The following is a 26,891-nucleotide window of genomic DNA, read 5'->3' as shown; positions in this document are numbered from 1 at the left end:
TTTACAAATATATTCTCCATTTGTTTTAAAAAGATCTATTATTTTTTCTTATGCCCCATTCTTTTTTTTTAACTTTCCCCTAAATATTTATATATTTATTACCTTTAAGTATGCTTGTTAGTTTCTCTGTCCATGATTATACATAATTTTAGACTTAGTTTTTAAGACAAGTAAATTTTAGTTATAAGATCCTTAAATTGTTTCCTACTTTAAAGCCCCAAACTAAAACTATTAAAGTAATAAATTTATCTTGTTAATGATTTATTTGAAATTGTATTTTATTTTGTCTAAATAAAAGCAAACTTACTATCTTCTGTATTTTCAAAAGCTCTTCTTTTTCCTAGATTTCCTATCTTGGTAAATGGCAATATTATATACTCAGTAGCTCAGATAGATATATTTAAGTCATCCTTAACTCTTTCTCTATATTTCATGTGATGTGCTTTGTTCTCAACCTTTCCTGAATCCTTGTCTATAAAAGATAAAGGACAAGCTCTTCAGCATAGCTTTAAACGTCCTTCATAATATGGTCCCAAACATCTTCCTAATTTGTTTTGTTAGCACTTGCATGTTGTCTATGACCTCATATGGTAAATATTCACTATTCTGTATATCCATCATGCTTTTGAGCATCACTGTCTTTACCCTTGCTATTCTCTTTGATTGAGATAGTTTCCTTTCTTTTCCAAGTAGTGAACTATCGTTTATCCCTTTTTTGACAATTTTTTTTAAATTGAAGTATAATACAATATGGGTTTTCCCAGGTGGAACCAGTTGTAAAGAACCCACCTGCCAATGCAGGAGATGTAAGAGGTACGGGTTTGGTCCCTGGGTCAGGAAGATCCCCTGGAGGAGGGCACGGGAACCCACTGCATTATTCTTGCCTGGAGAATCCCTTGGACAGAGCAACCTGGTGGGATACAGTCCACGGGATTGCAAAATATTTGGACATGACTGAAGCGACTTAGCATGCATACATGATGTACAGTATACATTACAAAGATGCAATATAGTGACATAATTTTAAAAGGTTCTGCTTCATTTGTAGTTATTATAGATATATTGGCCATATTCCCTGAGTTGTATAATATATCCTTGTAGTTTATTTTATACATAATAGTTGTACCTCTTAATCCCCATATCTCTATATTGCCTCTTCCCCTCTGTTCATTCTCTAAGATCCAGCTTAAAAAAAAAAAGTATCTTGTGAAGCTTTCCCTAGTGCCTATTCCATTCTGTACTCACATAACACATATAAAGAACATTGTTTAACATTGTATATTAGTTATTGATTGTCTATTTCTTCCACTAAACTGTAACACCACCATATATTACTTTACTCACCTCTGTATCTCAACTTATTCACTTAGGGCTTCCTTCATGGCTCAGATGGTAAAGAATCTGCCTGCAATTCAGGAGACCCAGGTTCAGTTACTAAGTGGGGAAGATCCCCTGGAGAAAGAAATGGGCTACAGCCCATGCGGTCACAAAGAATGGATGTGATTGAGTGACTTTCAATTTCACATAGTAGATACTCCATGAGTATTTTTATCAAATGAAAAAATTGATAACATTTAAATTAGGAAGGAAAGTTATGACCAACCTAGATAGTATATTAAAAAGCAGAGACATTACTTTGCCAACAAAGGTCCGTCTAGTCAAGGCTATGGTTTTTCCAGTGGTCATGTATGGATGTGAGAGTTGGACTGTGAAGAAGGCTGATCGCCGAAGAATTGATGCTTTTGAACTGTGGTGCTGGAGAAGACTCTTGAGAGTCCCTTGGACTGCAAGGAGATCCAACCAGTCCATTCTAAAGGAGATCAATCCTGGGTGTTCATTGGAAGGACTGATGCTAAAGCTGAAACTGCAATACTTTGGCCACCTCATGCGACGAGTTGACTCACTGGAAAAGACTCTGATGCTGGGAAGGATTGGGGGCGGGAGGAAAAGGGGACGACAGAGAATGAGATGGCTGGATGGCATCACCGACTCGATGGACATGAGTTTGGGTGAACTCCGGGAGTTGGTGATGGACAGGGAGGCCTGTCATGCTGTGATTCATGGGGTCACAAAGAGTCGGACATGATTGAGCGACTGAACTGAACTGAACTGATGTTGTGTCCAACTATTGCAACATCATGGATTATAGCCTACCAGGCTCCTCTGTCCATGGGATTTCCCAGGCAAGAATACTGGATTGGGTTGCCATTTTCTTTTCCAGAGGATATTCATGACCCAGGAATCAAACCCACGTCTTGCATGGGCAGACGGATTCTTTATCACTGAGCCACCAGGAATGCTGATTCTACAAAGTATAGAGTACAATTAAATAGTTAATTTTATTCTGTACTCGGACACATTTCACAGAGATAAATCTCTTAAGGAAAATTGTTTTTAAATGAAATTGAAAATTGGACCATAACTCCATATTTTCCAGGTTGCTAGATCTCTACTTTGGATAAATTCTCAATCATTCCTATCAGAGTTGTATCTGATCCATGACAAAATAAAAAATAATCTTTAAGCAAATATTTAATGCACCGTGGGGTTTTCTATATTTAAAATAATCGTGCTATGAATCCTTTCATAAACTTCAAAATTATAATATGAATAATTACCTCAAATTGTAGCTTCCGAACTTTTTAGGCTGTGGGATATAATAGCAAAATAGGCTGCATTTACATTTTTTTTTCAGTCAGGACTGACTTGAAACAATTTTTTGCAATGATTCATATATTGAGGACACTGAAACTCTATTCAGTACTTTAGAAATTTCTAACTTTATATCATAGAGTCTTTACTTATTGACAATAGTTTTTATTGTTTCTTACTGTTTTTCTTCTTGAGGGCAACTTATATTAAATTGGATGATTCAAAGTTCAGGTTGAAAAGTTTTGTACTTATGAAATATAATCTCTTGTTTCACTCTTATTTTCTTTTTTTCCCCTCTCTTTTAATTCTCTTCCAGATTCAATACCAAATATGATGCCGTTAAAGGGAGATTATTTTAAACAATTGTTAGAAAATCAGAGCAGGAAATTATGTTGGAATATTAACTTCTACTGACATTTAAAATGTGAAATACCCATGTGTCTTCATAGTCCTTTGAAGAAAAGAAATATTTGAATATCAAATGAAGGATGATTTAGTACATTTTACATCAATGCAATAAATGTTAATTAGCAGATAATACTTAAAATGACTTCAAAATATGAACACTAACAATAGCTTTTGGAAACAACAGGAAAAGATGACTCATAAAATTAATCCTTAGGGTAACAGTTTTTGTGTAAGTTCTTCTATATGTGTGAAAAATAGGGATCGTTGCTTCTAATAAAATGGTCAAAGAAAAGTCTTTTTGTGAAAGAGTAAACCCTTAAGTTGTTTAGGTAAAAAAAAAAAAAAATCAAGAAAATGAACTCATTGCTACTGCTGCTTCTTGTCAAAATTTCATGGAAATGAATATAGTTATCTTATAAAAATAAACATGAAATGAATTTCAAGGTTCACTGTTCATTTCCTTGCTGTTGGAGGTACTATTGTTGCTGTTGTTGTTTTGTAGCTATAAATGATGCTAAAAGAATGCAGACTAGAATATAATGAATTTTATGCCCAGCAATCACAGAAGCAAGCAAAGTTTCCCCTGTCATCCTATTTACGGAGAGCTTTTTGAAGCTATTGATATAGAAAAGTCTATAGAATTCATAATATTTAAATCAACCTGTCAGGCAAAGTCTATGGTTTTGAGTATTACTGGTTTTAGTTTCTGTATCTGTGTTTATTTTGAGGATATTAGAAATTATAAAGAAGGGGTACATTTTAGGTGAGCTAATACTAGTACTAGATTATCTTTAGGGGTATTTGCATAAGCACAGATCTACTGATGAAATCCCAAGTGACTTATCACTCAGTAAAAATATGCAGTAACAGCTTTTACTCTGAATGTACTGCTTCAATATGTGAAACAAATGAAACAAAATTTATCTTTTCAAATGGGGGAAGGCATTTTTATTTCCACAAAGAATGAAACCTAAAATACTAAGCTTACTTGTCTCAAAAAGATCTCAAAGCTCCAAACAACCTTTCAGTTCAGTTCAGTCGCTCAGTCATGTCCGACTCTTTGCGACCCCATGAATCACAGCACACCAGGCCTCCCTGTCCATCACCAACTCCCGGAGTTCACCCAAACTCATATCCATCGAGTCGGTGATGCCATCCAGCCATCTCATTCTCTGTCGTCCCCTTTTCCTCCCGCCCCCAATCCTTCCCAGCATCAGAGTCTTTTCCAGTGAGTCAACTTGTCGCATGAGGTGGCTAAAGTATTGGAGTTTCAGCTTTAACATCAGTCCTTCCAATGAACACCCAGGATTGATCTCCTTTAGAATGGACTGGTTGGATAGTCAAAAGTAATTGTTCAATACATAACCATGCCTCTGTGACTGTCCTGTGAAGGGCCAGTAACTTGATCAAATATTTTGTGCACTCATCTTACAAACAGAAACTGAAAATTGCTTCAAAGATATTATTTTTGGATGCTTTCAACAAAGCCACAGACATGTTTTATCTGGTGGCCATAATGTGCTTGAAAGAATATCTGTTTGCACTCAGTGGTATTCTTTAAATGGATTAAATTTAGTGTATTTGCATATGGAAAAATTGAAGAGGAATGCAAGTAGAGTTCTACACAAATGTCGGTTCTATGCACTGTGTTAAGTTACAATAAAGCTTTAATATCTATTTTAGTTTTTTTTTTTTCCAGTTAATCATATGTAGAGCATTTAGGTATGAGGCACTGCAGGGAAAGTAAAATAGGAAGAATATGGTCCTACCTTTGAGAAGTTTGTGATCTAGTTGGGAAGAGTCCTGAAGAATTGACTACTTTACCTGTTGTAAAACAAAGCTGGGCAGATGGTTTATAGGAGTACCAGTGGGTTTTGTAATGGCCACTAATTTATCAATTGCATTTTGTTTTTAATATTTGGAAAATCATTAGTCAAAGTACACATGAGATTGCTATAACAACCAGCATCTTGAAATCTTAGTTGTGTGGATCTTAACTTACTCTTTTTTAGAAAAAAGTTAAGTTTAGTTGATTTACAATATTGTGTTAGCTTTAGGTATGCAGCATAGTAATTCAGCATTTTGAAGATTATGTTCCATTATAGGTTGTTAAAAGATAATGGGTATAATTCCCTGTGCTGTACAGTAAATCCTCGTCGCATATCTATTTCATGTAGAGTGGTTTGTATTCGTCAAACCCATACCCCTAATTTGTCTCTCCCTCTTTCTCTTTCCCCTTTGATAACCACGTTTGTTTTCTGTGTCTGTGGGTCTTTGCTGTTTTGCATATACTTTCATTCATTTCATTTTATTTTTTAGATTCCACATATAAGTGATGTCATGCAATGTTTTTCTTTCTCTGTCTGACTTAGTTCACTAAGCATAATATTCTCTAAGTCCATCCACGTTGCTGCAAATGGCAGTGAAATATTTGTCAACACTGCTGGAAGAAAGATCAATGCTGTATCTATATTTTTAGATTGATTTTGGTGTAAGTAATGAGATGGCAAGATTTCAAAGAGACATAAGTGGGTTATGTTACTAAAATGCATTAGAGCTGAGAATATTATTTCTAAAAACTCACTTTTGAATGAAGCACACTCGTTGGTATGTGTTCTTTTTTAAATTAATAGTTTGAAAACTAATATCCAGCATTTATGTGACCATATGTTGCTTTTGAAAGACTGATAAAAATAAGCAGGAAACAAGATACAATTGCATGTGTATATATTCCACAACTGCTTACAAAACTGATTGGATGCCTGATGTTAGTGACTCATGAGTTTGCAACAAGAGAATCTACTTCAGTGTAGCATAAAGTCAGTGTAGTATTACGTGACCTAGTTGAGAAGAGTGTTGCAGAAGTGACTACTTTACTTGTACTGGGAAATGGTGAGGGACAGGAAAACCTGGCGTGCTGCAGTACATGGGGTCGTAAAGAGTAGACAAGACTAGGTGACTGAACAACGACAATATTATGTGTACATATCTAGGTTTATTTCTATGAACTAGATGTCACGTTATCTAATGACCAGAGTCATTAATGAGGTTTGAATAACCCAAGAAAGTTTTAATAAACTGAAGAAATTCAGTTACCTTAACCAACATGATATCTAAATGAATAGACAAAATTTCCAGGAGTTGTGTTAATATAAAAGAAGATTCAAATGTCATAGTAATAATATTTGATAATGTAGGAAAATGCTTTGAATACAGTGGAAGGAGGTAGGTATCATTTATCTCCTATTCTGGCTTTGATTTTGGCTTGTTTACAACAATGGTTTTGTGGTTGAAGTGGATTTTATTTACATAGTTGAGGTTTTTTGAGATGAAAAATTTGATCTGGAAAGAAAATACATGTTTGATGCCAGAACAGCAACAATAAAAAATGAAAAATAACAGTTCTAGTTCACGTCAGTCCTTTATTATTTTAAACACATGTCACTTAAATAAATTGCTTTCTTTTTCTTTAGAGATAATTATTGAATTTTCATCTAATATCTTATTTGTTGAGTTTATTATTATAACATTATTTATTATTGAAAATGTTTTGAAATCAGCTCATTATGGTCTATAAACTTCCTGCCTTGTAATGTCAGAAGCAACTATACTGGTTAAAGAATATTTAGCATGCATATACATTTGAATGATTCATTATGAAGTAATGTGAAATTTTAATTTTATATAGTTAATATCATAATGACTTAAAATCATCTTTGAATTATAGGATGAAAAGAAATGCTTTTATATTTTCTTACAAAGACTCTGAAGTTTAGCTTTTCATGTTTAAATCATGAATTCATGCAAATTGTGTGTGGAACCATCACCGTAAACTGAAGGCAATCTCATTTCCCCAGTGATGTGAAATGCCACCTCTCTTATTTGTTGTTTCCATTTATATACGGATCTGCTTCTGGACTCTCTAGTTCATTCCATCAAGCAATTTGGTTTTCTCTTAACTTACATCACAATGTCCTAATTCATCTAACATTATAATAAGCTCTATTTTTGCTGAGAGCAAGCCTGCCTTCCTTTTTCTTTGAGTGTTCTAGGTATACTTGATTCTTTGCTCCTCTATGAACATTTTAGAATTGACCTCAAAATTTACAACAAATCCTATGGTGATTTATTGAGATTGCATTGAATCTTTGCGTCAATTGGGAGAGAATTGATATTTTTAAAACTGCCTGTTCATTCACACATTGTGTATGTTTTCATCAGTTTATCATCTATAATGTTTTTTGTACTTATATAATCTTTTCTCTGTGAGTCATGAAGCAATGTTTGTTAGATATATTCTAGGAAACTTACAGTATTTGCTGCTGTTGTGCTATTTTTGCATCTTATAAAATGTTATGTTTACAAGCAAGGCTCTTTCCTGTTTGTTCATGGGATATAAGAATGATTTTTATTAATCTTATAACCAACCATGTAACTCTTTTCTCATCAATTCCTACAAATTTTGGATAGGTTTTTTTTTTTTTAAGTTTTCTTGATTAAATTATCTATGACTAATGAATTTTGCCTCTTTCTTTCAAATCCCAGCTACTCATTCGTTTTCAAGCCTGATGCTGTCAGCTAGATATTCTCACTAAATGTTGAACTAAAGCAGTTGAATCTTTGTCAAATGTCTGACTTTGAAGGAGATGCCTCTTAAATGCCTCTTAAAAATGTTATTGCCTCTTAACAATAACATTTGCAATACGCTTTTGTTAGACTTAACAGGTTAAGTTCATTTCTTTTGCTGTTGCTAAGAGTTTTTATCCTGAATGAGTGTCTATTTTTTTCTCAAATGCTGTTTTTCTGCATTGATATGATCAAGTTTTTCATTTTCTATAATTTTATTTATAATGTTCAATCATTCTTGAATTTGGGATAAATCTTAATTGTTCTTAGTAGATTATAGAGTTTATCTATTGTTTGAGTTGGACTTCTATTATTTTGTCCAGAATTATCATCTCTGTGTTTATAAAACTTTTTTTGATAATATTTACTGAATTTCTATATCAAGGAGAAACTTCCAGACCAGTATACTGGTCTCACTAATTTGGGCAGTAACCACCCCTTCTTTTTTCCATAATATGGAAGACTTTATGTAAGATTAGATAGATTTAGAATGCATATTAGAAACATATTAGAACTTGCATGGTAAATCACCCAGACCTGGAATTTTCTCTTTTTAGTTATTAATCAATTTTTATGATAATTCTAGACTTTGTACTTTATCTTAAGAGTTTTCAGTTCTTGGATATCCTTCTGATTGGTTGGTGGTGAAGTAACTGGGTGATGTTTCAGGAATCTCAGTCATCAACCTCTCAGATCTACATGCTAGTAGTCAGCAGTTAACTTCTTCCAGATGATGAAAATTTTAGTCTCTGCAAAACAACTCAAGGATATGGCTCAGGATATTGTCTATAGCCTTTGAAGAGGAACCAAAGGCCCTTGATTTGTTTTATGGCTAAACGATTATTATTTTGTCTTGCCTGACTGTTTTCCTTTATTTCTATGTTTGCTAATTTCTGTGATTAAATTATTTGCTCTTTATAACTTGGAAAAGGCCTAGGAAGTTAAAATTTTTCTACAAACAAGAGGCAGGGGACACAGGAGGGTTGTGTCCTTGGGAAGATCTCCACAGGGTCCTGCTCAGTTTCACTAAGACTTTAGTTAGAATTTATTGGACCTTTTCATTCCATCCTCCCTGTCCAGTTAAACCTCATTACCTTGGAGATATTGCAGGTTTGACTCTGGACCACCACAGTAAAGTGAGTCACATAATTTTTTTAGTTTCACCAAAGTTTACACTACACTGTAGTCTATTAAATGTACGATAGCATTATATCTTTAAAAAACCAATGTACATACCTTAATTAAAAATATTGTTAAAAAATGCTAACCACCATGTGAGCCTTCAACAAATTGTAATCATTTTTGCAATAGTAGTATTAAAGATCACTGACTATAATTCACTGTGATGAATATAATGATAATGAAAAAGCTTGAAATTTTACAAGAATTACAAAAATGTGACACAAAGATATGAAGTGAACAAATGCTGTTGAAAAAATGATGCCCATAGACTTGCTTGATGCAGGGTTGTCACAAATCTTCAATTTGTAAAAAATGCAATATCTGTGAAGCAGAGTAAAGGAAAGCACATTAAAATGAGGTGTGCCTGTATATATTTCATTTTTATATTTTCTGTCCCTTTCTATTTCTTTTTGTTGTGGAGAATTTTCAGATACACCTTTACTAATGTCTTTTTGGCTGTGTTTGTTCTGCTATTTAGCTTGTTTATTCACCTCTCACTGCTCTCACATCCAACTCAGTTTGCTCCTTCTGAGGAAGGGATGGCGGACTTCCCTGCTTCTTGTGAGTACTGCATGCATCGAGAACTATGTTATCCATTATCTAGCTTGTTTATTGTAGAAGAATCTCTCAGATAATTTAGTCTGCCACACTGCCAGATGGAGAACGCTCATACTCATTCTTGGAGGATGGTTGAACTAGTGTAGAATTCCTTCAGTTCTTTGCAGCTGTCATGTCATTTACTTCCTAGCATTTCGTTTTTGCTAATGAAAATTCTCCTGCTAATGCAATTATTATTCTTTGGTGAATAACCGTCTTTTCTTTATGGTAACTTTTAAAATTTGTATTCTGTTATGCCACTCAAATTGGTAGTCTTATATTCTAGTTTGGTAATTAGAAGTCCTTTTGATTTGAGGTCTCTTTCCTTTCTTCATTTTGGGAAAAAACAATCAGCATAATATCTCTAATATTGCTTCTCTTTCACCTTTTTTTGAGGGGTGGATAAATTCCTTTTCAACCTGTCTTGGAGACTCTCAATTATTTTCCATGTCTAGAAAGTTTCTCTCCTCCCTTTCTTCCTCCCATTGTTTTTCTTTCTTTTTTTAAAATGTATTTTACCCTTTGCCCATGTTCATAGTGAATATCACTCTCTTCCAATTTAATAATTTATTAACTCAAAATATTATATCTGACCTATCAAGTTTTAATTTCAGTGACTATATTGTCAATTATTAAAAAATGTTGATTAGTCGATTTTCATTTCTACCTGCGCATGTTTTATGATGTATTTTTTTAAAAAAAAATATATATATATTTTTGGTTATTTGTAGCATTAGTTACCTTCACATTTTGTGGAGTTTTACTTAGCACCCTGTCTTCCATGAGATATTGTTTTCCACTCTTTGCTCTTCTTGGCTAGTAGTTTTGTGGCTGCCACCGCATGGCTCCTGGACCCTCTTCCACAAAGGGGGTCTTACTTCAGCAATTCATTTTTTTTTTCCTGTGAGGGCTTTTGGAGAGTTTCACAGACAATGCACCCTGTCCAGTGTGGCTTGGCTTAGGATCCAGTTTTGAAGCCATGACCTTCCTTCTTAAGTTGGTAGTTTTATGTAAGCTATCCCCACATACACTGGAGCATGTGCTTGGTGTACAGTGAGGTCCAACAATACCGAAACATCAGAGTTAGGACAGAGAAATAGTTTCTTTTTTCGGGTTTGTTTATTTTTATTGGGGGATAATTGCTTTACAATACTGTGTTGGTTTCTGCCATACATCAACATGAATCAGCCATAGGTATACACACGTCTCTTCCCTCTTGAACCTCCCTCCACCTCCCGCCCTGCCCCACACCTGGAACAGAGAAATGTTTATTGCAGAGCCAAGCAAGGAAAATATGGTTGGGGGGGGTTCATGCACCCTAAACCTCTGAAATCCATGAAGGGTTTCGAAAAGCATTTTTAAAGGCCATGTGAGGGAAGGGGGCCTCTTAGGATATGTGAGCATTTCGTGCACAGTTCTCTAATTAGTTTGATCTTGAGCTAACAGGGCAGTTAACATCAATCCGTAGACCCCATTAAGTCCTGGGGGCAATGCGTTCATAATCATCAAATACTGTATTTAATTTCTTCCATTTGGTGGTGGTTTTTAGCCTCTGAAAATCTCAGGAAATATGCGTGAGTTACTATTGTCTGGGTCCTTCAGACAGGAGCTAAAGCAGAAGATATGGGGGAGGAGTCTCTCTGGGGAAGGCCCCATAGGATCATGCCAGTTACATTTTCTGGAACAGATTGTCTGCCTCCTTCTAGGCACCAAGAAGGCCAGTCCTGGCTCATTTCTAAGCAATAACCCCAGTTAAGTTTTCCGTTCTTCCCTTCACCATTTTTATTCCCTGGTGCTTGTTCCTGCTTCTGGACTCAGAACAAGGAGGCCTGCAGCTTGAGAACTATTTGCCACTTGATGTTCCTCTTCCATTTTCTGTTCACAGTAGTATTTTCTTAATTCCTGTGAAGGTATTTGGATTTAGTTATAGTTGATTTAAATATGTATATCCTGGGACATAGATAAACCATTTTTATAGCAATCTTTAATGCTTAATTTTATGATACTAAAAACATTATTGAAAGTGATGAAAATTAATTGACTGTACTTGCTGTGTTTAGTAAAAGTTTAAATTGCATACTACTTTAAAAAATATTTTCAAATGTTCTTTTTCAATGTAATTACCCCTAGAGGTATCTCATTATACATCCTTGGATAACTTTATTTTGGGTATTATCTAAATACTGCAATATGATGTAGTGAAAGCAAAAATGATTTTATTGCCAGGCAGAAGTAGGTTCTCATCTCAATTTCAATATCTGAGGGATTGAGGAAGCTTCTAAATTGTGTTGTCTTTCTGAAAACAAAACGTCACTTCAAATATGAAAGAGGAATTAGATCAACATGTAATATAATTCTTATTCAGCCTCAGTTCATAAAAAGACAGAAATTACTGTACTTGGCATACAAATCTTCACTTATTTATTCCTCTTGTGGTCATGGCAGGAGTCACTAGTTAAACTTTGTAGTTTCCTTCTGAGCCAAGATCAACTGCAAAATTTTCAGCAAAGAGCATCTACTAGCTGATAAGAGATGACACTGCAGAAAACTGATATATGATTTTAGCTCTATCTGATCCCTTTCACCTCTATCACTTTTTTTTTCTAATATACTGCTTTTATTTATTGCTGATATGCATCTCGCAAATAAATGTATTCATAAGGCCAGGGAAATGTTAATATCTCATATGATTTAATTTCAGATGTGTCACTTTTCTTAAACAGACTAGGCTACAGAATAAGTCATTTTACAGAATGCATTCTATTTGAGTGGCAATAATTATCAACTGGTAGAAAAGATATGGATAAGAAATGGCTCAACAGAATAATAGTTAAGCATAAAAGCACTTGAGAGAGCATATTCTACAAATGGTGAATAGGTGGTGTTGTCGGAAAAAAGTTTTTCATGAGAAAATAATTTTATGATAAAAGTCTGCATTTAATGATGTTGATATATATATATATATATATATCTCCCTGATAAGAACTCCAAAGAGGAAGAAATAATTTTTTCCCAAAGCAGTTAGCCATGGAACACTTTTTCTTGGATTTAAATATTTACATGCCCACTATGTTGTGCTTGCCAATCCTTTCCAACTCCTGGGCAGTCAATCTTAATAGTTTTTGTCTGTTCCATACCAGTTGCTAAGCATTTTGTAAATCGCATTATACAGAATATATTTTAGAAAATGCTGTTTGAAAGTTTGTGTCACTGGTGAGTAAATATTATATAGGATTGGGGACATTCATTATATTTGTCTATTTTAAATAGTTTCAAATTTGTTAATTTTTGCAAAATAAGTTTAACTTTGTATGTAGATTGCTATGTGACATATAAAGTGACATTCTAGGCTTTTTTTTGTAAAAATGCATTTATTTGAAACAAAAACAATTCATGTTCAATAGAGAAATTTTGGAAAACACAGATAAAGGAGAATTTAAAAATTAAAATTAAAAAGTCAATTTGGGATATTTTGCCCCTATTCCTTTTGATTTTTGCTGTTCGGTCGCTAAGTATGTCTGACTCTTTATGACTGCATGGTCACTGTAGTTTGCCAGGCTCCTTCTGTCTATGGGATTTCTCAGACAAGAATACTGGAGTGGGTTGCTATTTCTTTCTCCAGGGGATCTTTCCAACCCAAGGATTGAACACTTGTTTCCTACATTGACAGGTAGATTCTTTACCACTGAGTCACCAGGGAAGCCCTGCACAGATATTAATAAAAACACTGAACATTACACATTAAACAAACATAAGAAAACTTTGAAACGTAGCAGGAAGAAGGCAGACTACCCAGGAATTTTGAGACCCCAGAAACAATATAGTGATGGTTTTCTTGGGTTTCTTCTTTCCTTTTATATCCCAGACTTGGAGCTGAAGAAGTAAGCCATCTGAAATTTCAAGTGCAGAGACCTAACTGAAGATCCAAAACAGAAAAAAACTTTTACTCTTTTAAATCACTCAAAACACTGCAATCTCACAACTTTTCCACTGAAGAATACCCTTCTTTCAAAAGCCATCAGTGAATTCCATATTGCAAAATTTGACACAGTCCTTTAGTTTCCCACTCATGTTGGAACAAATTAACACAAAATTAGTGGCTTATAACAATGTAAATTTATTATTTTATAGTCTTAGAGGCCATAAGTATGAAATGAATCTGCAGGACCATATTCCCTTTCTCTAGGGGAGAATCCATTTCCTGCTGTCTTCCAGCTTCTGCAGGTCTTTAGTAATCCTTGGCTCATCTCTCTTTATCTCCTCTCCCTCTTCACATCTCCTCTGACTCTGATGCTTCTGCTTCACTTTTACAAGGACCCTTGTGATTACATTGGGTTTGCCCAGGTAATAATCCAATAAAATTTCCATCTCAGGATCCTTAATCACAGTTATAAAATTCCTTTTGCCCTTTGTGAAGGTATCATATTAACAGTTTCTGAGAATTAATACCTGAACATTATGGGGAGCCATCATTTTGCCTATCAAATATTGCTTTCCTTGAATTCCATGACTCTATACTGCCTTAATTTATATTTCTTAAATAACTGGTCATTTCTTCTCAATTTTCTTTCCAGGATTTTATTCCCTATTCTTTCCTTATTGGGTCTTTTCAGGTTCTACTCTATCTTCTCCTGGGCAATTTAGATCATCTTCTGTGTGAATCCTAAATATGTCTATATTTCTGGCTCTGACATTGAAATTTCACACAAATGACACATCTCAAATATAGCATATCTCAAACTGGAATCATTTTTGTATCATCAAGTTTTGTTGTTATTGTTTAGTCACTAAGTCACCTCTGACTGATTTGCAACCCCTTGAACTGTAGGCCACCAGGCTCCTCTGTCCTTGGAATTTTCCAGGCAAGAATATTGGAGTGGGTTTCCATTTCCTTCTCGAGGGGATCTTCCTGACCCTGGTATTGAATCCACATCTCCTGCATTGGCAGGTGGATTCTTTGCCTCTGAGCCACCAGGGAAGACCCTATCCAAATTTGTTTCCTTCTAATTTGTTCTCCACATTATAGCCTATGACATTCCTGTTTAAAACCCTCCAGTGACTTCTCAATGATGTAGGATAGGGATGAAACCACGTGCTCAAACTTGGTGTAAAAACTATATATTTAGTTCACTGCCTTTTTCTCTAGCCTCATCTCTCACTGTATTATTTCATTACAGGTGCTAATGTCTCTTTCTCTCTCGTTCTGCCACCATCTATCTTTCCTCCTGAGGCTTCTGTATGCAGTTTATGCTATTTCTTCTAAAACAAATTTTTCTCACCTGACACATAACTAACTGTTATTTTCTTTTCAGTTTTCCAACTCTTCCAGGAAGCATTTTTGGCCCTGACTTCAGGTCACATGTATTTTCTTAAAGGCTCCTGTAACACTGGTATGCCTTGTACGTTGTTAGCCTCATGCCGTTTCATAACTGCCCATCAGCAGCAGTAGACTGTAAACACTGTGAGGGCAGACTTATAGAGTTTATAATAAGTATGCACTAATTATCTGATGAAAGAAGAAACAAATTATAATATTTTATGAAGTACTAATTGTGTATGAAGGATTGTAAATCTTATATACTGTGAAAAACAGAAACGATCTTAAGTGGAAAGTCTCATGTTTTCTTAAAAAGAGAGCAGAGAGGAAAACAACCAGGACGATCTTTAATATTACTTGAGATAAAGTATTAATGCAAATGTATCATTGGTCGGTTGATATTTTTGATATTTTTAACCTTAAGAAATGTAACCGTTTATGGTCTTTATCAAGGAACTTTAATACAATAAAGTATAAATAAAATTCCATGTTGTTTTTTAGAGCTAACAAACCTCATTTTGAATTGCCAACTATGTAATTATGACTACTTGTAAAATGGGGATGAAATGCTTGCTGGATTTAATTGTAGAGGGCTGAAAGTAAGAAACTAGTTTATTTGGGGCTTTAAGGATTGTAATTTGGGGAAAAAAGCATTGTCCTGGAAAGAGAAATGGTCAGGGGCTTATAAAGAGAAAAAGTCACTAGGTTGTTAAAGTTGTGTGTTTAGTTGCTCAGTCATGTCCTACTCTTTGTGACAAGAATATTGGAGTGGGTAGCCATTCCCTTCTCCAGGGGCTCTTCCCGCCCCAGGGAATCCAATCCAGGTCTCCCACACTGCAAGCAGATTCTTTATGGCCTGAGCCACCAGGGAAGTCCAAGAACACTGGAGTGGGTAGCCTATCCTTTCTCCAGGGGATCTTCCCAACCCAGGATTCTTGGTGATAATTGTGATTGACTCTGACACAAGTTGGGAAATATTTGTCCTTAGTAATAATCATGAGTTATTTTGGAGTAAGGGCCCTGATAAGTATCTTGAGTTTCTGGCAGATATTCTGGATGCCTTTGTTAGGATGATAGTACTCAAGACATTTGATTCCATCCAGGCACAAAAGTCTTGTATAAGTCACACTTCCTCAGGGGCCTCCTGGTTCCATTTTAGAGAACTCTCTTGGCAATACTCCATTTTGATTTTCCTTTTACAAGACAAGATTCCATTGATTCTTATAATGATTAGAAAAAAGTTACGGTTTGGTATTTGCATCTTCATTTCAGTAGTATCCTTTTCTGTAAGTCTTAAAGTGAAGTGAAGTCGCTCAGTTGTGTCTGACTCTGTGACCCCATGGACTGTAGCCTCCCAGGCTCCTCAGTCCATGGAATTTTCCAGGCAAGAGTACTGGAGTGGGTTGCCGTTTCCTTCTCCAGGGGATCTTCCCAACCCAGGGATTGAACCCGGGCCTCCCACATTGCAGGCAGACGCTTTACCGTCTGAGCCACCAGGGAAGCCCAAATATGTCTTAAACAACTTTTAAGTTTCATGAGCTTTTCAGAATTCTAAATTGTATGAAAATAGTCTGTATTTAAAACTGCTAAGCTTTGAACATCTGTGTTCTTTGGTGCCCTATTTCCTTTGATTTGAAGTTCAGAATGAGAGATATTAAGTTCCAAATGTAAAACAAAAAGCTGCAAAAATATGCTCCAATATAAAAGCTGTTCAAAAAGAGTAATCATTCTTGAAACTCTGTAACTGTTTTGCAGATGATTTATTCACTTCTTTTCTCTAATCAGAGAATTTTCTACACAGTCACAGATTGAGACTGTTTCCTTGAGGCAAGAAAGAAATACAGAGGTCCCGACAAATAAGTTGTCGCCTTGGGGAAGGGAACTATAGTAAACACTCCGAAGTTCTTGCCTTAACAAGAAAACCTTTAAAAGTACATGTAAAATGGCAAAAAGTAGCCTGGGTCACTGGGTTTTAACCACATGATTTAACATTTAATCTTTTATTATCTGGTCATTTAAAAAAATGCTTCATATATGTTAAAATATGTGGACAAAGAATATCGCTTTCCATATCTGCAAACAAAGAATGTTGCTGCGCTCAAGTCATCAGCCACTGCAGCCACCCGTCATGGTGAAGGGTGAGTGGACTCAGGATGGGGAACAGCAGGATACTGGGCCTAGATAGTAAAGGTGCATATCAAGTCCAGTCTCTTGCATCTTCCCATATATAGAAAAGTGCTAAATGTATTAACTTAAGAAGTCTGTGTTTTTTAATTAACAGTAATCTTAAAAAAAAAAGTCATCTTTTGATGTTCCAACTATCTGGTTTTTGTTACAAAACTCCTATTATCCAGGCACCTTCCCTACTTCTGGTCCTTCAGAGCTATCTGAGAGGCTGTCTTCCCAGCCCAAGTTTACTCAGAAAATCCATTGAATGAAACATAATTCTCAGTTTTTAGGTTGCACATTTTTTTCCAGTTAACAAGTAATTATTCCTAATAATACTACTCCATTGTAGACAAAGATTATTCAGTCTTAAAATTTTATTCATAAATACACAAGCAAGAGTTAACTGAGTTTTGAGAAAATCACTGTAAGTAAATGTAGGAAAGAGTTATATTTAGACAGGAATCCAGGATACTAAGGGGCCTCTAAAGTGAAAGAAATAATAAAGGCTATATAGAGGAAAAGACATTTTCGGTCAGTTCAGTTCAGTTCAGTCGCTCAGTCGTGTCCGACTCTTTGTTACCCCATGAATCACAGCAAGCCAGGCCTCCCTGTCCATCACCAACTCCCAGAGTTCACTCAAACTCACTTCCATAGAGTCGGTGATGCCATCCAGCCATCTCATTCTCTGTCATCCCCTTCTCCTCCTGCCATTTTATTTTTAATCAAATCTTCATTACCAATATTGGGCAAGTAGTTTTCCGTTTTTCAAAGTCAATTTACATATCTGTAAAAGAGCTTTCTTCCTGGGAAAGCCGGAAGGATGCCTGTTTCAACTGGTTCTGTAATTTCTTGTTGTCCACGGGGGTCGTTTCCAGAACTCTCACAACCCACTCAAATATTCTTGCCTGGAGAATCACCATGGACAGGTGGACCTGGTAAGCTGCAGTCCATGGGGTGGCAAAGAGTCAAACCCAACTGAGTGACTAAGCACAGCACACAGATACCAACAACTGAGGATGCTCAAGTTCCTTATATAAAATGGTATAGTATTTTCATACAACCTACACATAACCTCCTGTATACTTTAAATCATCTCTAGATTACTGATAATTCCTGATACATTGTAAATGCTCTGTACATAGTTGTAAATGCAATGCAAATACTATGTAAATAATTGCTAGTATGCAGCAAATCCAAGTTTTTCTTTTTGGAATGTTCTCAAAATTTTTTTTGAATATTTTCCATCCACAGTTTGTTGAATTCATGGATGTGGAAACTGTGGAAACAGCAGACTGACTGCATTCCATTTTCTTGTTGTATTCTGAGTCAAAATATCAAGGGGACAAGGAGTGGGAGTGGGGTTTCTCTGTGAGAGGCAGTAAACATTTGCTAGATTCCAGTGGTAATAATCAAAGACATCAGTTCTAACATGTTTGCTTTTAACAGTTGTGAGAAAACAACAAAGTTAGTGTTAACCCATATTAGCAAATGTGTATAGATGCAAGTCTATCTTCAGCCCATCTTCAAAATCTGAAATAAGTGGACCTGTGAGTATTGTGCATGTGAGCAGGTGTTAGGGGAAAAAAAATTACTAGCCTGGAGGGATAGTAAATAGAAAATAAATGATTAGAGATATCTGAGATGTTTAAAAAATAAAACTTAGATCAGGTTCCATTTGATGATATTTTAGTTAAATATCAAAGCTTTTTCATAGTTTGAAATTTCTCAGGACAAATCTCTTTAAAATGTCGTGGATGACAGGTTTGTAAAACTGTGTGAACCCATCATCCCCTTGAAATGCTAAACACTGATGGTTCTAAAGAAAGTAAATGCAATTCTCCTGAATTTAACAGAAAATTTTGGTTCTTTTATTTTCATTTTAAGCTCAATACATCATCACATAGAGATTGAAAATTCTTAAAGGGAAAGGAAATATAGAATTATGCCAACTTATCTCAAAAGAGGATTAACTGGTATATGAAGAAAGATGTAAAAAATAGATGAGTGAAGAATTAGATGCTTAAATGTGATCAGAAATATTGTGAAAAAGAACTGAGTATTGAACCAAGAGTGAATAGCTGTAGATATTGATTTTCTCAGACTGTGAATCCCTATCATAAAACATGAATGTTTGTGTGATCACTTATTTGACAGCTTTGAAACCAATACATTCTTTAACCTAACATCATAGAAAAAGAATAAGAATTTCCTAGTTTTATCATAATCAGGCCACTCTAATTCCAAATTTCTCTGGGGTTTTTCTTCTTTTCTAATTGTGCTGGATGGTACCTTTAATTTTAGACTGAAACACACTGAAAATTTTCACATCTTTTTTCTCTTACTGTTGTCTTCAAGAATAGTCTTAGAGATGTTTTTAAACTATGTAAATTAAAGACTTCGAACAAAATCTGTCTCACACCTTCTCTTTGATCCTGTTTCCTATGCCTTCAGATGTGCCTGTCCATTTCAGAAGAAAATGGGGTTTCAACTTTATTTTCCAGTTTTCCAATATAACTTTCAAAGACATTAAGATAATCCTTTCCATTTTGCTAAAAGTTATTTTTGTCCTGTTTTTTCCTCCATTCTTAGTTATTATTATAAATATTCTGAATCATTAAAGTTTTTGTGTGTAACCTTACTTTGGGATTTAGCCTTACTTGTGAAAATGGTGAAAATCCTAAACTTTTTAAGAAATAAGGAATGAAGATTCCAGCCTTGAAGGGCATTGAGGTTTTCAGCATCATATCAGTTTCTAACTTCTTAATATACAGTAGTTAATTAAATCATCAGCTAGACATATCCTGTTTACTGCTCTTTCAGATTAAAATAAATTAAAGCAGAAAAGAAACACAATTTAATTGGCCTGAGATAAGTTGTTATACTGTTAGTACAACAGTTCTCTTGGAATTTAGTAATCATAATTATGCAAATCTTAATTAGGTAATTATTGTTGTGCAGTTTTTCTCAACTTAAGGGGGAAAATTCATTGGAACAATCAACCATATTATGCTGTGTCAGAAACTTTAAATCAGAAAAAATTTTAGAGTAAGTTGTAGAGTGCTTTATTATTTATAGAGTATAATGTAATTCCCTAATCAACTAACAGGAAAAGTCTGAAAATACTCCTTGCTTTGATATTTGTTCTTTTTTGTAATTGCCAAAGTGTTGCTCTGATTTGTCACTATAAGACTGATGGAAGGAAGACAAGTCATCATGCATGGGTGATTTTTCATTAAAGTAGACACCTGATAAAAGAGGCTCAGGAAGTCTTTGTTCTTTCACGAATAAATTTTGAATATAATTTGAATAAATTTTTGTGTTAGCCCATCAGAAATTGAGTTCAGTCATTTTGTTTCTACTTTTGATATACACAAATCAAAGAAGGAGAAGGAACTGAGTATTTATACCGTATCGTTATATACAATACTAGAAATTTAGATATTTTGCAAAATAGAAGAATGTACAATTTTGAAAAAAGTAGAGTTAGTTAAAATAAAAATTTATAACCAAAGTAGTAGCAAAAGCAATGAGAGATATTTCAGGAGATAACTTGAATAAGCCAGAAAGGCAGTTCAGCATGGAGAGAGACTGCTTCAGTAGACAGGGTAAAATGGCTTGTGACATTAAGACAGTAGATAGCAGTGGATGTCTGAGCCAGTAGAGCATTCATTGAGATGGTCAAAGAGAAAGAAAAACCTGCTTAGAGATTGGGTCTGACAAAGCTATAATAATGCCTTTTAGGAGATCTGTGTTTAGACATCACTGAATTTTTTTTTTTTATATATATAGAATTAATGGATTTGCTTTATAGCCTCTTGGCTTCATCAATGAGTTAAACATATTTTCTCATTTATTCTAATTCATGTTTCTAAATTTTGAAAATCATACTTCGATTTTTTTGGAGATTGTACTAAAGATTTCCAAGTAAATACACATTCCAGAACCCTTTAACCTACCTGGTGACTCAGACAGTAAAGAATCTGCCTGCAATGCAGAGACCTGGGTTTGATCCCTGCCTTGGGAAGATCCTTTGGAGAAGGAAATGGAAACCCACTCCAGTATTCATGCCTGGAGAATTCCATGGACAGAGGAGCCTGGTGGACTACAGTCCATGCAGTAGTAAAGAGTCAGTTATAACTGAGTTACTAACACTTAGCCCGAAAATAAACATATTTTCTTGGCTCCTGAAGCATATCCCAAGGAGCAATAGGATTTTACTTTCATTGACTCTTTGTTTCTCCTTGCACCCCTGATTCTGTGCCTTTGTATTTTTTCTGGTTTCTTACAACCTGGAAGTTATTCTTAATTTGCCATTAATGTATGTGAATTTGGTTTTGTGGGTCTATTTGTTGGTCTTTTATAGACAGAAACCTATCCTGTTGGGTGAGAGGTGACAGAAAATTCTGTTTTATTCAAGAATACATCAGCCTTCCACTGAAAAGATTAAGAGCATTCTGAAATCCATATTTGTGAGCCCTTTTGTTTGCTATGTTTATTTTAATTGATGACTAAATCCTGGGTGTTCATTGGAAGGACTGATGCTAAAGCTGAAACTGCAATACTTTGGCCACCTCATGCGACAAGTTGACTCACTGGAAAAGACTCTGATGCTGGGAAAGGTTGGGGGCGGGAGGAGAAGGGGACAACAGAGAATGAGATGGCTGGATGGGATCACCGACTCTATGGACATGAGTTTGAGTGAACTGCGGGAGTTGGTGATGGACAGGGAGGCCTGGCGTGCTGTGATTTATGGGGTCACAGAGAGTCGGACACGACTGAGCGACTGAACTGAACTGAACTGAAGGGTGTAGAACTAAAGCCACAAGCTGTGTGTCTATGTGCCTGTAATTGCAAAAAGTTTTTATCCTTTATTTTGTGTTAGAAATATTCTCTTCTTAAAAAATAAATAAACTAGCTTTAAAGATTTCGTAAATTAAGGAGTTCTATATTGATTGGTTTGTAGAAGCTAATAAGGTGTACATGCTGCTACTGCTAAGTCACTTTAGTCGTGTCCGACTCTGTGTGACCGCATAGACGGAAGCCCACCAGGCTCCCCCTTCCCTGGGATTCTCCAGGCAAGAACACTGGAGTGGGTTGCCATTTCCTTAAATCTAATATAAATAAACTAAAATTTCCTAGAGAAAAAAGAAAGTATCTCATACTTTAGATATGGCACCCTTATAAACAAATGACAGAAAATGCCAAAAGAATTCCTTTCATTAAAAATGCCCATTTAAAGCACTTTTTAAAAAACCACAGGAATCCCAACTTCAATAATTAAAACAAAACTTTAGAAAATTCTGACTACTTTGACAATGTTTTTTTTGCCTATCTCTGTTACTTTATTTTTAATTGAAATATAGTTGATTTACAATATTACATTAGTTTCAGGTATACATCATAGTGATTCAGCATTTTTATATATTATACTCCAGTTAAACTTATTATTACAGAATAATGGCTTTGTTTCCCTGGAAACAATATACCCTTGTTATTTATTTGTTTTATACATAATAGTTTGGATCTCTTAATCTCCTACTCCATCTCATCCCTCCCTCATTCTTTTTCCCCACTGGTCACCACTAATTTGCTCTCTATATAAGTGATTTTGTTTTGTTATATTCATTTGTTTTAGTTTTTAAATTGCATATATAAGTGATTTCATAGAGTATTTGTCTGTCTTATTTTATTAAGCATAATACCTTCTAGGTCCAACCATGTTGCAAATATCAGAATTTCATTATTTTTTTGTGACTGAGTGATATTCCACTGTGTGTGTGTGTGTGTGTGTGTGCATACACATTGTGTCTAATGATGAACATTTATGTTGCTTCCATATCGTGACTATTATAATAACACTGCTGTGAACATTAGAGTGTATATATCTTTATGAATTAATGTTCTTGTTTTCTTTGCTATATAACCAGGATTGGAAAAGCTGGATTATATGGTAATTCTAATTTTAGTTCTTTGAGGAAGCTCTATACTGTTTTCTAATGAAGCTGCATTAATTTATTTTTCCACCAGTAGTGTACCAGAGTGCTCTTTCCTCCACATCTTTGCCAACATTCGTTATTTTGAGGTCTTTTTGATTGTAGACATTTGAAAAGGTGTGAGATGATATCTCATTCGGTTTTGATTTGTAATTCTCTGTTAAATGGCATTGCTGAGAATCTTTCATGTGCCCATTATCTATATGTCTCCTTTCGAAAAATATCTGTTCAAATCCTCTCCCCATTTTCATTCTGGCTGTCTTTTATATTGAGTTGTATGAGCTGTTTGTTTTTTTTATATATTAACCCCTGATCAGTTATATCATTTACAGATATTTTCTGCCATTTAGTAGGTTGTCTTTTCTTTACTTTCTTTTTTTGATATTTTTCTGTGCTGTGCATAAGCTTTTAAGCTTAATTAGTTCTCATTTGTTTTTGTTTATTTTGCCTTAAGAGACAGATTCAAAAAAAAATATTTCTATGGTTTATGTCAAAGTTTTCTGCCTATGTTCTCTTTTAGCAATTTTCTGGCCTTATATTTAGATCTTTACTCCATTTTGAGTTTTTTTTTTATGTGATATGTTCAAATTTCATTTCTTAATATGTAGCTGTCCAGTTTTTCCAGCATCACTTATTGACTGTTCAACATAGCTTTGGAAGTTTTGGCCATAGCAATCACAGCAGAAAATGAAATAAAAGGAATCCAAATTGGAAAAGAAGAAGTAAAACTCTCACTGTTTGCAGATGACATGATCCTCTACATAGAAAACCCTAAAGACTCCACAAGAAAATTACTAGAGCTAATCAATAAATATAGTAAAGTTGAAGGATATAAAATCAACACACAGAAATCCCTTGCATTCCTATATACTAATGAGAAAACAGAAAAAGAAATTAAGGAAACGATTCCATTCACCATTGCAACGAAAAGAATAAAATACTTAGGAATATATCTACCTAAAAAAACAAAAGACCTATATATAGAAAACTGTAAAACAGTGGTGAAAGAAATCAGAGAGAACACTAATAGATGGAGAAATATACCGTGTTCATGGATTGGAAGAATCAATATAGTGAAAATGAGTATACTACCCAAAGTAATCTATAGACTCAATGAAATCCCTATCAAGCTACCAAGGTATTTTTCACAGAACTAGAACAAGTAATTTCACAATTTGTATGGAAATACAAAAAGCCTCGAATAGCCAAAGCAATCTTGAGAAAGAAGAACGGAACTGGAGGAATCAACATGCCAGACTTCAGGCTCTACTACAAAGCCATAGTCATCAGGACAGTATGGTACTGGCATAAAGACAGAAATATAGATCAATGGAACAAAATAGAAAGCCCAGAGATAAATCCATACACCCATGGACACCTTATCTTTGACAAAGGAGGCAACAATATTCAATGGAGAAAAGACAGTCTCTTTAACAAGTGGTGCTGGGAAAATTGGTCAACCACTTGTTAAAGAATGAAACTAGAGCACTCCCTAACACCATACACAAAAATAAACTCAAAATGGATTAAAGATCTAATACCAGAAACTATAAAACTCCTAGAGGAGAACATAAGCAAAAGACTGTCCGACATAAATCACAGCAGAATCCTCCATGACCCACCTCCCAGAATATTGGAAATAAAAGCAAAAATAAACAAATGGGAGCTAATTAAAATTAAAACCTTCTGCACAGCAAAGGAAGCTATAAGCAAGGTGAAGAGACAGCCTTCAGAATGGGAGAAAATAATAGCAAATGAAGCAACTGATAAAGGATTAATCTCCAAAATACACAAGCAACTCCTGCAGCTCAATTCCAGAAAAATAAATGACCCAATCAAAATATGGGCCAAAGAACTAAACAGACATTTCTCCAAAGAAGACATACAGACGGCTAAAAAACACATGAAAAGAGGCTCAATATCACTCATTATCAGAGAAATGCAAATCAAAACTACAATGAGGTACCATTTCATGCCAGTCAGAATGGCTGCTATCCAAAAGTCTACAAGCAATAAATGCTGGACAAGGTGTGGAGAAAAGGGAACCCTCTTACACTGTTTGTGGGAATGCAAACTAGTACAGCCACTATGGAGAACAGTGTGGAGATTCCTTAAAAAACTGGAAATAGAACTGCCATACGACCCAGCAATCTCACTTCTGGGCATACACACTGAGGAAACCAGAATTGAAAGAGACATGTGTACCCCACTGTTCATCGCATTGCTGTTTATAATATCCAGAACATGGAAGCAACCTCTATGTCCATCAGCAGACGAATGTATAAGAAAGCTGTGGTACATATATACAATGGAGTATTACCTAGCCATTAAAAAGAATACATTTGAATCAGTTCTAATGAGGTGGATGAAACTGGAACCTATTATACAGAGTGAAATAAGCCAGAAAGAAAAACACCAATACAGTATCAGTCAGCCAGTCAGTTCAGTCGCTCAGTCATGTCCAACTCTTTGCGACCCCATGAATCACAACACGCCAGGCCTCCCTGTCCATCACCAACTCCCGGAGGTCACTCAAACTCACATCCATCGAGTCGGTGATGCCATCCAGCCATCTCATTCTCTGTCGTCCCCTTCTCCTGCCCCCAATCCCTCCCAGCATCAGAGTCTTTTCTAGTGAGTCAACTCTTCTCATGAGGTGGCCAAAGTATTGGAATTTCAGCTTTAGCATTAGTCCTTCCAATGAACACCCAGGACTGATCTCCTTTAGAATGGACTGGCTGGATCTCCTTGCAGTCCAAGGGACTCTCAAGAGTCTTCTTCAACACCACAGTATACTAACACATATATATGGAATTTAGAATGATGGTAACGGTAACCCTGTATGCGAGACAGCAAAAGAGACACAGACGTATAGAACAGTCTTTTTTTTTTTTTTAAATCTGTTCTTATTTATTTGTTACTCTTAGAACATCTCATTTTTGACTGGACTCAGACTTAGCCTGGTGTGCTTCCGTCTATGGGGTCATACAGGGTCGGACACGACTGAAGTGACTTAGCAGCAGCAGCAGCAGACTTAGAAGTAGAAGCTCTCAGAGAGGACAGCCTCCATCTCTTGGCAATCTGTTCCTGCCGTTTTTCTTTGGCCTCCTTCATTCTCTTGGCCAAAAGTTTCGCATATTCTGCAGCCTCTTCTTTATTTTTCTTAGTACGCTGTTTCTTCAGAGCAATACGCCGGTGTTTGTGTTGCAGAACTCGTGGAGTCACGAGACGCTGAATCTTGGGTTCTTTAGTGCTAGGTTCCTTACCGTCTTTGTTTAGGGGCTTTCGCACCACATACTGGCGGACGTCATCTTCTTTAGAGAGATTGAAAAGTTTGCGGATTCTGCTAGCTCTTTTGGGACCCAGGCGACGAGGCCCTGTAGTATCAGTGAGTCCAGGAATATCCTTCTCCCCCTTTTTCACGATGACCAAATTGAGAACACTCAGGTTGGCATCCCTGATGCAGCCCCATACAGATTTGCGCTTTCTCTCCCCAGTCCTCCCAGGGTGAGGGTGGGATGATTTGGGAGAATGGCATTGAAACATTTATATTATCATATGTGAAATGAATCACCAGTCCAGGTTCGATGCATGATACAGGGTGCTTGGGGCTGGTGCACTGGAATGACCCAGAGGTATGATATGGGAAGGGAGGTGGGAGGGGGGTTCAAGATGGGGAACACATGTACACCCAGGGTGGATTCATGTCAATGTATGCAAAACCAATACAAAATTGTAAAGTAATTAGCCTCCAATTAAAATTTAAAAAAAAAGAAAAGGATATTTTTTCTCCATTGTATCTTTTTGCCTTCTTTGATACAGATTAATTGACAGTAGAATATGGGTTTATTTCTGGGCTCTCTATCCTGTTCCATTGATTTATGTGTCTGTTGTGGGCCCTTACCAGCTGTTTTGATTACTATACTTTTGTACTATAGTCTGAAGTC

General features: G+C 35.5%; 1 pseudogene; it reads right to left on the bottom strand.

The window, feature by feature from the left end:
* Positions 1–11,247: 11,247 nt before the first annotated feature.
* On the bottom strand, positions 11,248–26,490 carry LOC129551411 (small ribosomal subunit protein eS6 pseudogene; annotated as a pseudogene).
* Between the last annotated feature and the right edge of the window lie 401 nt (positions 26,491–26,891).

This window comes from Moschus berezovskii, chromosome 1, assembly GCF_049115385.1.
Source record: "Moschus berezovskii isolate FMDL1 chromosome 1, NW_MosBer_1.0, whole genome shotgun sequence".
Classification (NCBI taxonomy): Eukaryota; Metazoa; Chordata; class Mammalia; order Artiodactyla; family Moschidae; genus Moschus; species Moschus berezovskii.
This window is presented reverse-complemented; position numbering and strand designations above follow the sequence as displayed.